The following is a 14332-nucleotide window of genomic DNA, read 5'->3' as shown; positions in this document are numbered from 1 at the left end:
CGTTAACTTGATGTGGATGTCTTGTTAGCCTGCCATGAGCTTCGGTTCGGTTCGCTAGGCAAAACATTAACAAAAAAGTTTGTTTTGGTGCACTGATGAGTCATTTCTAACTAGCCAGCTAGTATTGCTCAGTGCATGTCTATAACACGCTTTACTTGCTAACTGGATAATTTCAGCGAATATTCTTAAGGTGAGATGAATGATAAGAACTTCAATGGGTTCGGTGGGTAGCTAACTAACGACATCACCTACTAGCCAGCTAGTTACAGCTGTTGAACAATCTCAATAGAATTTTCGTGACGGTAAATCCTTTTCAATGCAGTATCCCTTAACGTTTTTCCTTAACTAAAGAAACAATTTAAGGTATTATTCTGTGCAACACCCTTAAATAAACCCCTTACCTAAGGAGAAATTAAGCCTTAAGTGTCATACTTCAAGGGAAAAGGTGTTTTGTGTTTACCCTCACTATGCCTCGCAGTGGCACTGTGCGTGTGAAAAAAGTCCCGTCTGAAACATTGTCGCGCGGCTCAGCGTTCCAAACGTTGTGTAATCAAATACACCGGTATGGCGGTATATTAAAAATTCATATCATAACGAAAATATACACCGGTATACGGTGTGAACCGGTATACCGCCCAGCACTACATCAATCCAATCAGGGTGTGATTGGACCTGTGATTTTCTCATAACTTTGTTTTCTACACAAATGTAACATATGATCCACGCTTGTACCAATAAGACAATATTAATATTACTGGAAGAACTTTGGGGAAACATTTTGGGAAATTAGCTGATTTGCCATCTTCCACAGAGTTGAAGATTATAGGTACATACCATACATTCTTATCTCTGTGCATGCAGTAATTTAGCATGACGCACCCACAGGTAACTTAACTTAGCATAGGTCATTGACCTAGCCCATCTTCCGGAAATCCAACATTGTCCTATTTACATGTTGTGATTAGTACAATTACAATTTGTACAAATTGCAATATAATGACACACCACAACTTTCTAAGCATACTTGGAACCACATTCTCTTTCAGATGAAGCAGTGCTACTTGGGATTTGCAGAACTAACACTGGAGTTTTCAGGTGCTGAGCGCATTTCACTCCACACAAGTAGCAGTGTTTTACCTGAATGGCAACATAATTCCTACAATGCATGTAAATGGGAAAATGTTGGAACTCTGTTGTCACTTTTTTTTAGCTATAGGCTAGGGCCGGGCGATATGGACCAAAAGTCATATCCCGATTATATTTAGGTTGAATATCGATATACGATATATATCCCGATATTTTTTATGCAAAGTTAGAGCTGTAAAATGAAATGTTCAGTCAAATATGAGTACCGTATTTTCCGGAGTATAAGTCACACATTTTTTCATAGTTTGGCTGGCCCTGCGACTTATAGTCAGGTGTGACTTATATGAAAAAATATATAATTGAACATGCTTTTAAATGTTAATTCATAATAACTGACATGAACCCTACATAAAACATTACTGTCGAGCCGCGAGAGAGCGCTTTCAAATGCACAAGTTCTGTGCACTTTCAGTCAGAGAATAGTGGTTGCGCTATGCCTGAAACACACGTGCATACCTAAATCCTCAAATTAACGGTATGGCCAGGATTCTGTTTGGGCCTCAGATTCGGACAAATAAAGGCCAGTAATAGTTTTGTTTCAATTTAACTCATAAAAGAGCTCTTAATATTTTGGGCTCTATTTTGCGTCCCAGCGCAATTGACTTTGTATACTCGCGCTTTTGTCTTTCCTATTTTGCAGTCAGCGCATATTGGAATTTTCCCTCCACAGGTACATGCCTGTAAATCAGGGAATTCGATTGCGCCCACGGGGGCGGTTCAGCGAAAAGACGGGGCGTGTTCCGGCGCAAACGTTCACTGTTGATATTTTGCAGTTTCAGAAAACAATTCCGCCACAAACCAGGAACTCCCTGGTCTAAAGTCTGTGGCGCAAATGCAGATGCTATTTTAAGGGCGCATGCATGACCACAGGCCTGCATGAATGAATGCGTCGCACACCAATCTACAGACACCCCCGTGCACAGACGGAAACATTCAAAGCCTTGATAATATTTGTCCATTTCCCGGTTTTGTTCGTGCATTGGTGACCTAAACATTTAGTAGCCTATATAGTACAACATCTACATGCAATATCTTTACAACAACAACGCCTAATTATGACCTATTAATTTGGACAACTTTATACAGCCCTATAAAGGCTAAAGTTACCTTCAGTTTTGTTCCAATTTACCGTTGTGTATGGCTTTAAACATCGCGTGCGCTTTAACATCAGCCTAAGCATTATCTGCGCTAAGGTTTTAAGCACCATAATTTTGCCTACCTTGTTGTAGCCCATCTGAAATAACTCTTTATGTTCCCCCCATCCTTTCGTTATTTTCAAAAAACGTTTTATATCCATGATGGCCTTGAAGTCTTGAGTTAGTGAATTAGCTGAAATCAGCTTTTATTTGCTGTTAACCAGCAACCATACATAGATAGTACAAGAAAGCAGCAAGTATGGCTACAACTTCTGTAGTTGCTGCATCCATCCATTCATTGTTATTCTCTCCTGCTCAAACAAATGTTGTGCGTGCATTAAGTTGATGATAACGTGTTTACAAACTCTACTTAACAGAAAATATTGTAAATAGCCTACTGTCATGCAGTTAATGGGATACTGTGCAGAGTTGAAAGTTAGGTCAACTTGGAAACTGTTTCTTTTGTTGAGTTGCCTGAGGGTAAGGAGCCCTTGCTTGGCCGCCTGTGCTACGCAACGCACACTTCGCTCCTCTCATCTATACATCGTAGTTCCCATTTCTGTAAACCATACAATTTCAAAGAAAAATATTACCACTCGAGGGAAATCAGTGTGGTGTCCATTAAGATGCGAAAAAATAGGCATAGGGCCTACATCTAGCGTACACATTTCACGAATCACGGATGTGTTGATGACATAAATTAGGAAATATTAGAGGACTTAAGGAGACGTGATGTTGAATTGCATGCCGATGCCATTTAACCCAAATGCCCCAGCGGCAGCATGGGAGAGTATGTTAGATTACATTGTACATTGCAAAAATATCACCATGCATTCATAACTTCGTGATTCAGTGAGAGTGATCCCAAAACATCGGAAAGTATGTCTTTGTGACAATTCTGCATTACATTTTGTCGAGGAAAAATCAATAGCTAACTGTTCCCAACTGAACAGTGATTATAGCGCTGTGAACGCTCCTGGCTGCGCCTGGCAAATACGCCACCATAATAGCAATCAGCTATGGAACAAGCGTGCCTGTTGTTAAAGGGAATGTGAGATGACGCGCTGATTGGTTTATTGCACGTTGCGCCCAAACCACACCCATGATTAATGTAGCTACTTCAGACCACCCCATTTTAGATTTGCGTCGTTATCCCGCCGGTAAAATAGCATCAGCGCCCAAGATCCGCCCACAAAGTCACTTGCGTTTTGCGCAAAGACACTTCCATTTCAGACCATTAAAATAGGGCCCTTTATATTGTTGGTTGTTTAATATTGTTGCCAATGAAAAGTCATTGTCTTACACCATGAGTCTCTGACACGTTGCTCTCAAGCTACCAGTTGCATGCAGCACCCGCTTGCCAGAGGCTGAAGCAGTAACCTACATTTAAACACAATTGTTGCTGCCAGGCATCAGCCTACGAATTTTATAAAAAAGTAAATCATGCTTAAAGGAACTATATGTAAGATAGTGGCCAAAACTGGTACTGCAATCAGTTTCAAATTACTGTTGAGTGGTGTATCCCCTCCCCCTCCCCCCTGACTCGAGATTGCCAATCCAGATGCCAAAACACTACTGACTTTGTGATTAGTAGATAGGCCAAAACACAACATGACATGACAAAACACAACATCAACATCAGTTGAGGGCTGCAAAAATTGGCACTTTTTAAATGCCAATATACTGTTGTCAGTGATATAAGTATTTGAAATGAACATGATTTCTTAATGTCTAGTGACATATCAGTGCCATTTTATGATTAATTGAAATACATTTCTTATATACGGTTCCTTTAATTAAAAAAATAACTACATTTAGGCTGAATAAGGTTTCCATTTCAGCACAACTCACGTTCCATGAATAAATGAAAGCGGATGCCTTATCTCGCAATAAGTGGATGGAAATCCCAACACCCTTTCATACATGAAACTTAATAGTGAACCATCAAATACCCCACAGATTTCAGTGGCCATCAGTCCCGATATTTAGCAATATAATCAAACAGTAAGCCATGCCCCAAATAAAGGTGCTGTGCTTTGTGCAGCCTAAATAAAAAGACCCCAGCCATAATTTGAAGATTTACGATAGTCTGTCTCCTAAACATTACTCACCCGTTATCTAGACATGCATGAAAACATTTGAAAACAAAACTCACTGCCATGTAGGCTAATATTTGATCGCTGTTTTGCTACTAATTATCTTTCACGTACTGAATATGCACACTAGAAAGTGAAAGTAGGCCTACTATGCGCTCCGTGTCTGTATCTGTCTGTTCACGTCCGCAAACGATTATAACGTTCCTCAAATGGAGAACACATCCATGTTCTCTCGCGTTATAGGCCGTCATGCTTCTGTGTTTACAAAATTCCTGACGGTTCCTGATCGCTAAACGTTTGTTTTCCTTTCCTGTCGATCGCGGATGATGTAGAAACACCTCCCAGGCTATAATTTGACTTCAGCGATGAGAGAGGGAGAGAGAGAGGCAAAGTGGTCCATGCGCGCGTGTCTCTGCATGGGGTTCAATTGAAGTCAGAGTTGGTCCGTCCAGTCAATAGTCCCGCATTCAGGCCGCTCCATTATTAGATTATCAGACAGCGTATGGGAATTTCTCTCATTATGATGGAGTTGTGGGACTTTTATTATTATGCTCAATACTTAATACACGGATTTCCCGTTTACCAACAATCTAGATGCACGCGCAGCCGTGGGGCAGAAGACGCTTGGTGGCCGTCCACAACGTTATAAACTTAACCTAAATAGTCGGCTGCTGTAAGCTACAATCGTTTTTTTTTGTATACCCCTGTTGTCTCAATGATAATAACATCTCATTTCAGACTATATTTCAAAGTTTGCCGTTCATTTGCATTATTAATATAACATCGTATTTTGTCATTTTTGCCGAATTCATGCATTTCGTTAGGGATATTGAACATATTTAACATTCTCTAACCATCGTGATTTCGAATTGGTGCAGTTTTCAGCACAAAAACTCATTTTATTCTTTGGCTCTTTTGCATTGCTCTATGCTGTTCTATGGTGCTTTCTGCCTCATGTTTTTGTGACGTTGCATAGAAATCCATGTATAACTTATGCGCAATACCTGCGCTGAAATTTAGGCTATGCGCATATTTTTTTCTCTCGCCCTCTAGGAGGTGGCCAGCCGAGCAATTGTTCTGCTGCCAGCTTGTGCCAATATATCGTCCAAAATGCTTGATTGCATTGTCCACATTTTTCGCTAAATTTTCATGTACCACATCAGCATTTTTGTTCAGTGAATCTTTTGTAAATTGCTTCACAATTACCGCGGGCACTCGTCAGCAGCCTTCGGCTTGCCTCTTGCCACTATTCACTCCTTCGTCTTCATTAACATTCCCTGTAGAATTCTCAATATTTTTGGACTCTGTGTCCAGTTGCATCTGTCTGTTCTTGGTCTTGGATTTTGTGAAATAAATGTCTAAATATCACCTGCTTGCTGCAGCTTTGGTCTGCACGTCCTATTAAAACCGGTCTGTGCACGTCTTTTTAAAACGCATCTTTTTCTCTATCGTGGGCATTTATTCTGCTGCCGGCTTGTCACTCCACATCGCCCGAAATGCTTGATTGCATTGCATTCTCCACATTTTCATGTACATCAATCAACATTTTTGTTCAGTGAATCTTTTGTAAATTGCTTTACAATGGCTGCAACGTGCTTATGGCACTCCCTACATATAGCGTGGTTGTGTTGCTCATATAAAAAATTTGTATCCAAACCATCTCCAAATTATTGAGCTACTACTTTTTCTTTTACTAACCAAGAGACTCCCCTCCGCACGCTCAGACATTGTTGCTTTCTCCATGTTTGTTGAAGAGTGCCAGAGTGTCTCTTCCTGCCCCTTCTGTGCATGAAAGAGGAGGGGCGCGGGGAGCAGTGCAGAGAGCTCCGGTCAGCGGCTTGCGTGGAGCAAGGATCACGGCGCAAATTTGAACTATATCGATATATGCGATATGGTCTAATTCCATATCGCATTTTAAAATATATTGATATATCTTTTATGTCGATATATCGCCTAGCCCTACTATAGGCCAGTGGTTTTCAAAGTGGGGGCTGGGGCCGCCTGGGAGGCCGCGCCAGGGGGGCCCCAGCAAGTTGGAAGGAAAAATAAAAGCAGCAAATACATTAGAAGAATTTAAAATATACCTATTACTATGAGGGTTGTTATACAATGCCATTATAATAATTTGTCAAATATCTGTACATTATATTTTCCATGATAATGACTGGGAATAATAGTAGAGTGATAACTCTCATATAGCAGAAATGCCCAAATGCAATTTTGTACACACTGTATGCTCCATCGCGAAGTGCTTGTGGCTAAAATAATTATTAGTATTAGCTTAATGTATTTTACATTTGCCGTAGTATTGTCGATGGGTTTAATAACACATCAAGGGGGTCCTTGGCCAGAACCTAGTGGTATTTGGGGGGCCTTGTCGTGGAAAAGTTTGGGAACCCCTGCTATAGGCTACTTGGACAGTAGATAAGTTAATTTCCACAAATGTTGCTGTGTTCTTTTTCCAGAAGTGATCGTGCATCTGTATTCGCCTTATTCACCTGGCGGCCATTTTGAAAATTCGAACGCCGTTGAGGGGTACACAAACCCGGAAGTTTGACTCCGATTCATACGATCCAGCAGCACCAGCAATGGAAACTCCAGAATGGACCACCAATCTTTCCCTTCTGCCCGAATTAACGATTCAAAATGTGGAGCAGTGGGCCAGTACCGACTGCAACACCCCCGGGCTGTTATAATTAAGGGATACAGTAACTGGATCGAAGGTTTTATCCACAACATTGAAGGTAAGAATGGACGCTAATTTGCCTCAATTTCTGCTAGCTTGTAGCAGCTAGGGGTAGTAAGCTTAGCTGTGATATGGAGTTGTTGACTGTCTGTACTATGTTAGATTTTATTTAACACTTAACACGTCTTTAATCGACCGTTAATAGGAGCCCATCACACATATTTGTGAGGGCTAGGTATTTTCCCTCGGTGCGGAAAATGAGGCACCTTACAACAGGTAGCATAGTGCTAAGTGGACAAACTACTCAGTTCGCATAGCAGTGCCACAGTTAAACCAGCTTGCTAAATGTTCATTATGAGTTTCAACAATGCACCTTTCCCTGTCTGACTGAAAATAACATGTCTATTTTATCTTATTAACATGTTATCTGTAGTTGATGTAGTATCACATAAGCCTCATTGATATCTACTCAAATATTATTTTGTTTCAAATTAGCAAAGCCAGACAGGGCTAGGTGCATGTTGCTATATATATTTTTTTTTTGGTCGAACTATTATTTTATTTGGGGGGGGATTTTTTTTATTGCAAAATGGTATAATACAAAGTGGTACAAATGGTATAAAATACAGTTAATTAAATGTGTACAGTAAAGTAACAATGCATGAACATGTTGCTATTGCTTGTTGACAATGATGGTATAATGACAGTATAACTATCAGGTAAGTGATAAGGTAAGGTAAGTATTAACATTCATGTTAAGATAAGAGTTGCTCAGTTCTTGGAGCAGTGTAGCCAGGGTTGAGGAAGGTTCTTCAAAATGTAATTAGTTTACAAATCACTTGTCTGTTTAAAATTGACATAGGATGGAATCCATACTGTTCAATCTTAATATGAGCTTTTCCACAACCCTGACTTTTTTGTACAATGAGTGTCCAAGATATTAGCTATCTTTCAAGTTGTGTTCGCAAGTATCACAGCTGTAAACAACCTACCACTACCAGCATGTAGCTGTAATATTTTCATGGCAGATCATTTCAATGCCAGATGTACCTAATTCACTGCACACTCAGTGTATGTGCTTGTGTATATATATATATATATATATATATATATATATATATATATATATATATATATATATATACACACACACACACACACACACATATATGTATATGCCATATATTTGTTAATATCAACTCTGAAGTGTCAAGTGTCTAAAGTTTGATTATCTTTTCAGGTGGAGCTGTCACTTGAGCAGCCATTGATAAGGGAGACGCAGTGCAACTACTTCTATGTACAAAGTTACCTTTACAAACCTAGACCATTGTGCCTATCAATGTTTTTTGTACGGCCTGTTTTCTGATCTGGTTCCTTTTCCATGCTTACAGTAGGCAGGCCTTTTTACATTATTCCCCATACCAACTTCTATGTACAAAGTTACCTTTACAAACCTAGACCAGTGTGCCTATCAATGTTTTTTTTTTTTTTTTAATGTTTTCTGATGTTCCGGCCTGTTCTGGTTCCGGTATATTAAATTATAAAGTTATGAAGGACATCATCCATGTGTTTTGTATAGATGCATAAAGATGAACAATAATGGTTAAGGTTTTGTATAGCTTCATAAAGATGAACAATAATGATGGTAAAGTATGTGTATAGATTCATAAAGATGAACAATAATGATGGTAAAGGTTGTGTATAGATTCACAAAGATCAACAATAATGATCCCACCATATTTTCTGCAGTAGGTTTCTGGGCCATAAACACAGCTTTAAATGTATCATAATCTGGGAACCCTGTATAAAATGAAATCTGTTTATCGTCACCTTGAAAATTTGAAATCAAAAACTGTTTTTGTTGAAGCTCTAAAATGAAAAGTTCTTGATCACCGATGGTCTTGCGGGATTCCTCAAGTTGATCTTGAAGTGAGGGAGGCAGTGCAGCATATTCATGGTCTGGGTGCGGAGGGGGTGTACTGGAAGTATAAGAGAAACATATTGATGGACACATTAGGTCTTTTACAAGGATATTCATGCTCAATTCATGTAACCAATTACACCTTGTCGATCATGGAGATCCGTGGAAACATTACTGGAAATCATCAACAGAGAAATACTGTCACTACACAGTTAATAAATGCATTACAAACTAGTAACTTAATTCATCTAAACAACACTCCTCTCTGGTCTGTTTCAACTTGGTCATGCCAGTCTTGCTTTTCCCAAGGCAGTCTGGGAGGAAATGCTCCGAGCACACTTGTGTATGTGTTTATCTGCATCAGCAAATAAAATGTACTCATATAAGCATTTATACATGTATAATTTTATTGATCAGACTCAATGTCACTCCTGTACATCCTCCTCCTAGCTAGGAAAACTGACGTGACGTACGTGTTCCCTAGGTTAGCTTGTGCCTAGAAGCTAACAAGGTCACTCAGAATATACTTATACTAGTGAATCTGTGATGGTAGATTTTAATAACATAGGCTACTACTAATTTTGGACTAGGCTGTATATTTCAACAACCTGTCTTTCTGCCTTAATCTATCAATTAAAACTTGCTAGTTCTAGTTAGCTGCTAGCGATACAAGCTAGTTATGGAGACGGCTCAGCCTTACAGCACCAGACATATAATAAAACTTACCTTAAAATTACGACCAGGATTCCTTCTGATGTTTATTATCCATTGTCGACGTAGTCCCTGATCTTTGGGGAAACGGTGAAACGTTTGTCCTCTGTTTGATTTTTTCCTGTGTGATTAAGTGCATTGGGGAACACAGCAGTGTGAGAAATCGCGTTGTGAGAAATCCCGGAAGTGGTTAGTGTACCCCTCAGGCTCGGTGGAACGTTCGAGGCCTACTTACCCAATGCAATTCATTGGAACCGGGCAGTGTATCAGAGCCACAGTGAGAGCATAGGTCATGCATTGGCTCTGAAAAAGAGTAAGGTATAATCTAATATATGGTTTGTCATGTCATGTGTTCGGGAAAAATTCGTGAAGTATTCCACCGAGATGAATGGGTAGGGAGATGGGCGCAGAATGTAACATGATGAATTAAGGTTACTTTTCTTGCGAACCGTTTACCACGACTTGCGGCTAACATCGTTTAAAAGCTGAGAAAAAGCTCTTTCGTGTGATGTGATACATGTAATATCTTTGTGAAGAGTAGGCTACTGGAGTATAGGCTATTTCAGCAAAGAATGGGTGAATTTGGACGCACTTTCTTTCTTGCCGTGTGCTGTCACATTCTTCACTGCGTAAAACATAGACTAAATTAATTTGCGTTGTGAATGTTAAGCTTAATCAGGCCATAGGCTAAATAAAAATCGCTAGTCTGATGCAAAGCAGAATATAGAAAGAAATGGGCACCAAGGCCACAGTGGCCTGTGAACCTCCGATTTTCAAAGGGACATCACGGTCAACGCAAGGGGCAACGACGTGGCCGCCGTAAAATTCCCACCCTGCTTAACACAGTTTGAATGACCAATGTTAACAAACTAACTGGCTAGATCACCTTAGAAAGCTAACATGCACATTAGCTAAAAACAAACCTTATTCAAACGAGAATAATACAAAAAAGGTCTTTATTTAAAGGAGAATTCCGGTGTGATATTGACCTAAAGTGTATTGAAACATGATACCGAGTGTGAACGTATGTCTCATAGCCCATCTCGGCTTGTCCCCTGCACTCCTAAATCTGGCGCTAGTTAGCCGATGGCTCAAAGTAAAGTAACTGAAACTACCGGTACATAAATTCGTCAAAGTGAATAATTTGTGTCAACTCGCCGCAATGTAGATTTATTAACGCACCCGTGATCTACATCTCCAAAATGCGTCAGCCTAATGTATGTACATTTAAACCAGATGTTTTAAAGCGCACGTTGAGATGTATTCAGGGCAGGGCTGTACCTACACATATTTTTTGCACATGCTACAAAAACCATTCTTTGCGATGGATGATTTAGTACCAACGTTACACCAGTCAGATACAGTTTTGCCTATGGCTATACCGTGAGACTGAGGCGCTTTTTGTTTGTTCGAAGTGCGTGTTTAGGGTGTGAGAGGGGAGTCGATGTGCTTTGTTTCCAGCTTGGTAGTTGTAGTCTATGCGATTAAAAAACACGTGTGTGTGAAGTATCTAAACAATGATAACGCTTTAATTATGGCTGCTTTAGCCACAGACCTTGAGCTACTGTACAGTGGGTTGGGTTAGTTTAGAAGTGTCCACTTCATTCACCCTTTCTGTGATTCACACAGCTACGTGAATGTATAAGCCTACTACTGATATGCAAAACTATTAACTTTTCGCCAAGAGGTGGCAGCTTAAGTCCGCTTGATACTGTAAGCCATTGGTTCCCAAAGGAGATTTTCTTTGGGTCGCCAGCATAGCCTAGTGACAATTTGTGTTGTGTAATAGGCCTAGCATAGGGCCTACCTATAGCTTATAGTTTGTTAACAGCCACGGTTTTGTCCCTCTATGCATTTTTGCATTTAGAATAGGTCTGAAACCGGGGGCGAACACGTCGCAGGGGGGGCGCTAGTGCGTGGATATCTCAATCGCAAAATTAAACAATATTTCTATCGGGCGCCTACCATGGAGTAGGCTGGGTGAAAATCAAAAGATTGCGTCAAAAGATTGAGCTTGGTCTGGCGAAAGCCAGACTAACCATGGACCTCATAGTTGCAAAATGCAAGGGAACATAAATCAGCATATTATTTGCACAAACAATAACGGACAGTAGCTCTTCAACTTGGCCCGTTAAAATGTGTATGAACAGTCTCACAACTCATTTCATGAAGGCCCTTTTGGACATGTCAGTTATTTGCACCACTGGGTAAAACGGCATTTTGTTTTAGACTACTGGTATTTAATTTGTGCATTGACAATAAAGCTGAATATCATATGAACTAGATGACTAAACTTATGAATATGTAGAAGAAGAAACATTCACAAAAATCCATGACATGACCTCTCTTCTTGATAGCTGTTGAAAACTGCATGGAACTGACAGGGATTGTTTTGTTTAATAATAAATAAATAAATAAATTATGCTGCTACCTCTGCTTTTCCCAAATACAATGTAGCCTACAGGTGTACCTTTCATCAGTCCAGTTGCAATGGATGGACTGTGATGAACTAACCTGACAATAGCCAGATGAATGTCGTTCCGCTTAGCTCCGCCTAGCTTCACTCACATCCATCTGGGACCTCTTCCATTGAGAGTGATTTCTGCAACCGACTTTATGGTTCAGCCAATCAGGACGCAGGGCGGGAGTTTCATAGATGTGACATAGTTTCAAGAGTGGGGGATGGAGTAGAAGATGGAGACAAATTCATTAATATGATTTATTTTCGCGGAATGGATGTACAGGACTGAGCGGCGGTCATATTTTGTACCGCTATGCAGTACATCTAGTTAATAAAGTAAGTGAACATTGTAACTTTATTTTGGCCAACAACATTTTCTAGAAGAAACACTACTTTTTTCTCATTCAATGAATGTTCCTAGATCAACTTTAGCTTGTGTGAGCAGCTTGACATGCAGTGTTGGGAACGTTACTTTAAAAAAGTAATTAGTTATAGTTACTCACTACTTGTTCCAAAAAGTAACTGAGTTAGTAACTGAACTAGAAAATGTAATTTCGAGGAAATTACCAGTGCATGAAAATAAACATACTGTATATTAACATAAAATGCCAAACAAACTTTTATTTGGAAACAGTTGGCAGGAGTCATAGTTGATAACAACTGACAGTTGAAATGGCTGAACAGTTAAATAGTTGAGTAGTTTAAATAGTTAAATTAAGAAAGCGCTATTTCAAAAATGGAGTTTGGGAGAAAAAAACTAAAAGGACTAGGTCAGATAACGTACAGAACCTGTTGCTATCCTGTGTCTGTTGACAACAAGGACGTGCCCCCCCCCCCCCCCATAGACATCATTTTTACTGCCTTCATTGTATTCTTACTGTTCTGTTTTCATTCTTTTTACTCCTTTATGTTTTTATTTTTTATCCTTATATGTTAAGTGAATGTTGTACTTGCGAGCAAAGATTAACTGGAGTCAAATTCCTTGTTTGTGTACTCAAACCTGGTCAATAAAGCTGATTCTGATTAACTTATTGAGTTTCCTTCCCATGCGTTGAGTGCCAAAAACGTAATATTACGTTTTTAGCTTTTTTTGAAATTACGAAACTAGACACTCTAACACACGTAATATGTGATTTTGGGAACTCTGTGATGAATGGAAATGAAATATGACGATCGAAAACTCATGAAAACGCACAATCTGGACATTTTATCATAACTGGGTTGCCGCTTTGGGTAGAATCAGTGACGCATGCACGTCATCTCAAAACCAGGCCATTTTTGTGGGTCTATCACTAGGTGGCAGTCTTGCCAGGTCTCGCTGATCACTTCCCGGAAAGTTTACAGGCAACACTTCATATTTCATGAAAGACGTTATATCTCCATTTCTAGAAAAAAAACAGCGATTTTGATGAAAACTAGCCACTGTTTAGCTTGGGATTTCTCAGGAACAGAGGCGTGTAGAAATACACGGTTTGCACCCACCGAGAGCTTAAAGTCTCACCTTTTAACCTTTTAATGTATGTGTTCATAGCTATAACACAGAATATGCTGTGGCTGTACAAAAATCATCAACAATGGTCTAGATTGCTGGCACTCTAGGACAAAGCTCCCGAAAACAGCTTGGCATTCAATGAGTTAAAGGAGAATTCCGGTGTGATATCGACCTTAAGTGTGTTGAAACATGATCAGGTCGCTAGTTAGCCGATGCTACCAACAGTTTTTCGATGGGGTGCCTCAGGCATCGGCCTAGCCATGCAAATAAATCACTGTTTTACACCATTTACGAGGCTCAAAGTAGCTCCACACTTCATTGGTAGACTTCCGAGGGCCTTGACATTTAAAACGAGACATTAAGAACTTTGAAAAAGCACTGGTAGTTTATGTACAAGACGATTTATACAGACAGTACCTTCAGGAAGTTTACTGTTCGCCGCCATCTTGAATTTAGTCACGATAAGTTGAGCGACGAGTACGAATGAACAGGTATGATAAGGGATCAGATTCCAAAAATAATTCCGTGGAATTGCATGGATTCCAGTTGCTGCTACTGGAAGTAGCATTTTCTAGTGCAAACCGTATGGTAAAGTTAGGCTACCAGACAGAGGCTGTCGACCCGGGGTATTTTGTGTATCTCACATTGTTTTTTTTCTTCCAACTGGTAATTTTATTGCTGGT

The sequence above is a fragment of the Alosa sapidissima genome, chromosome 15, assembly GCF_018492685.1.
Source record: "Alosa sapidissima isolate fAloSap1 chromosome 15, fAloSap1.pri, whole genome shotgun sequence".
NCBI classification, from domain to species: domain Eukaryota; kingdom Metazoa; phylum Chordata; class Actinopteri; order Clupeiformes; family Clupeidae; genus Alosa; species Alosa sapidissima.
Note: the sequence above shows the minus strand (reverse complement) of the source record.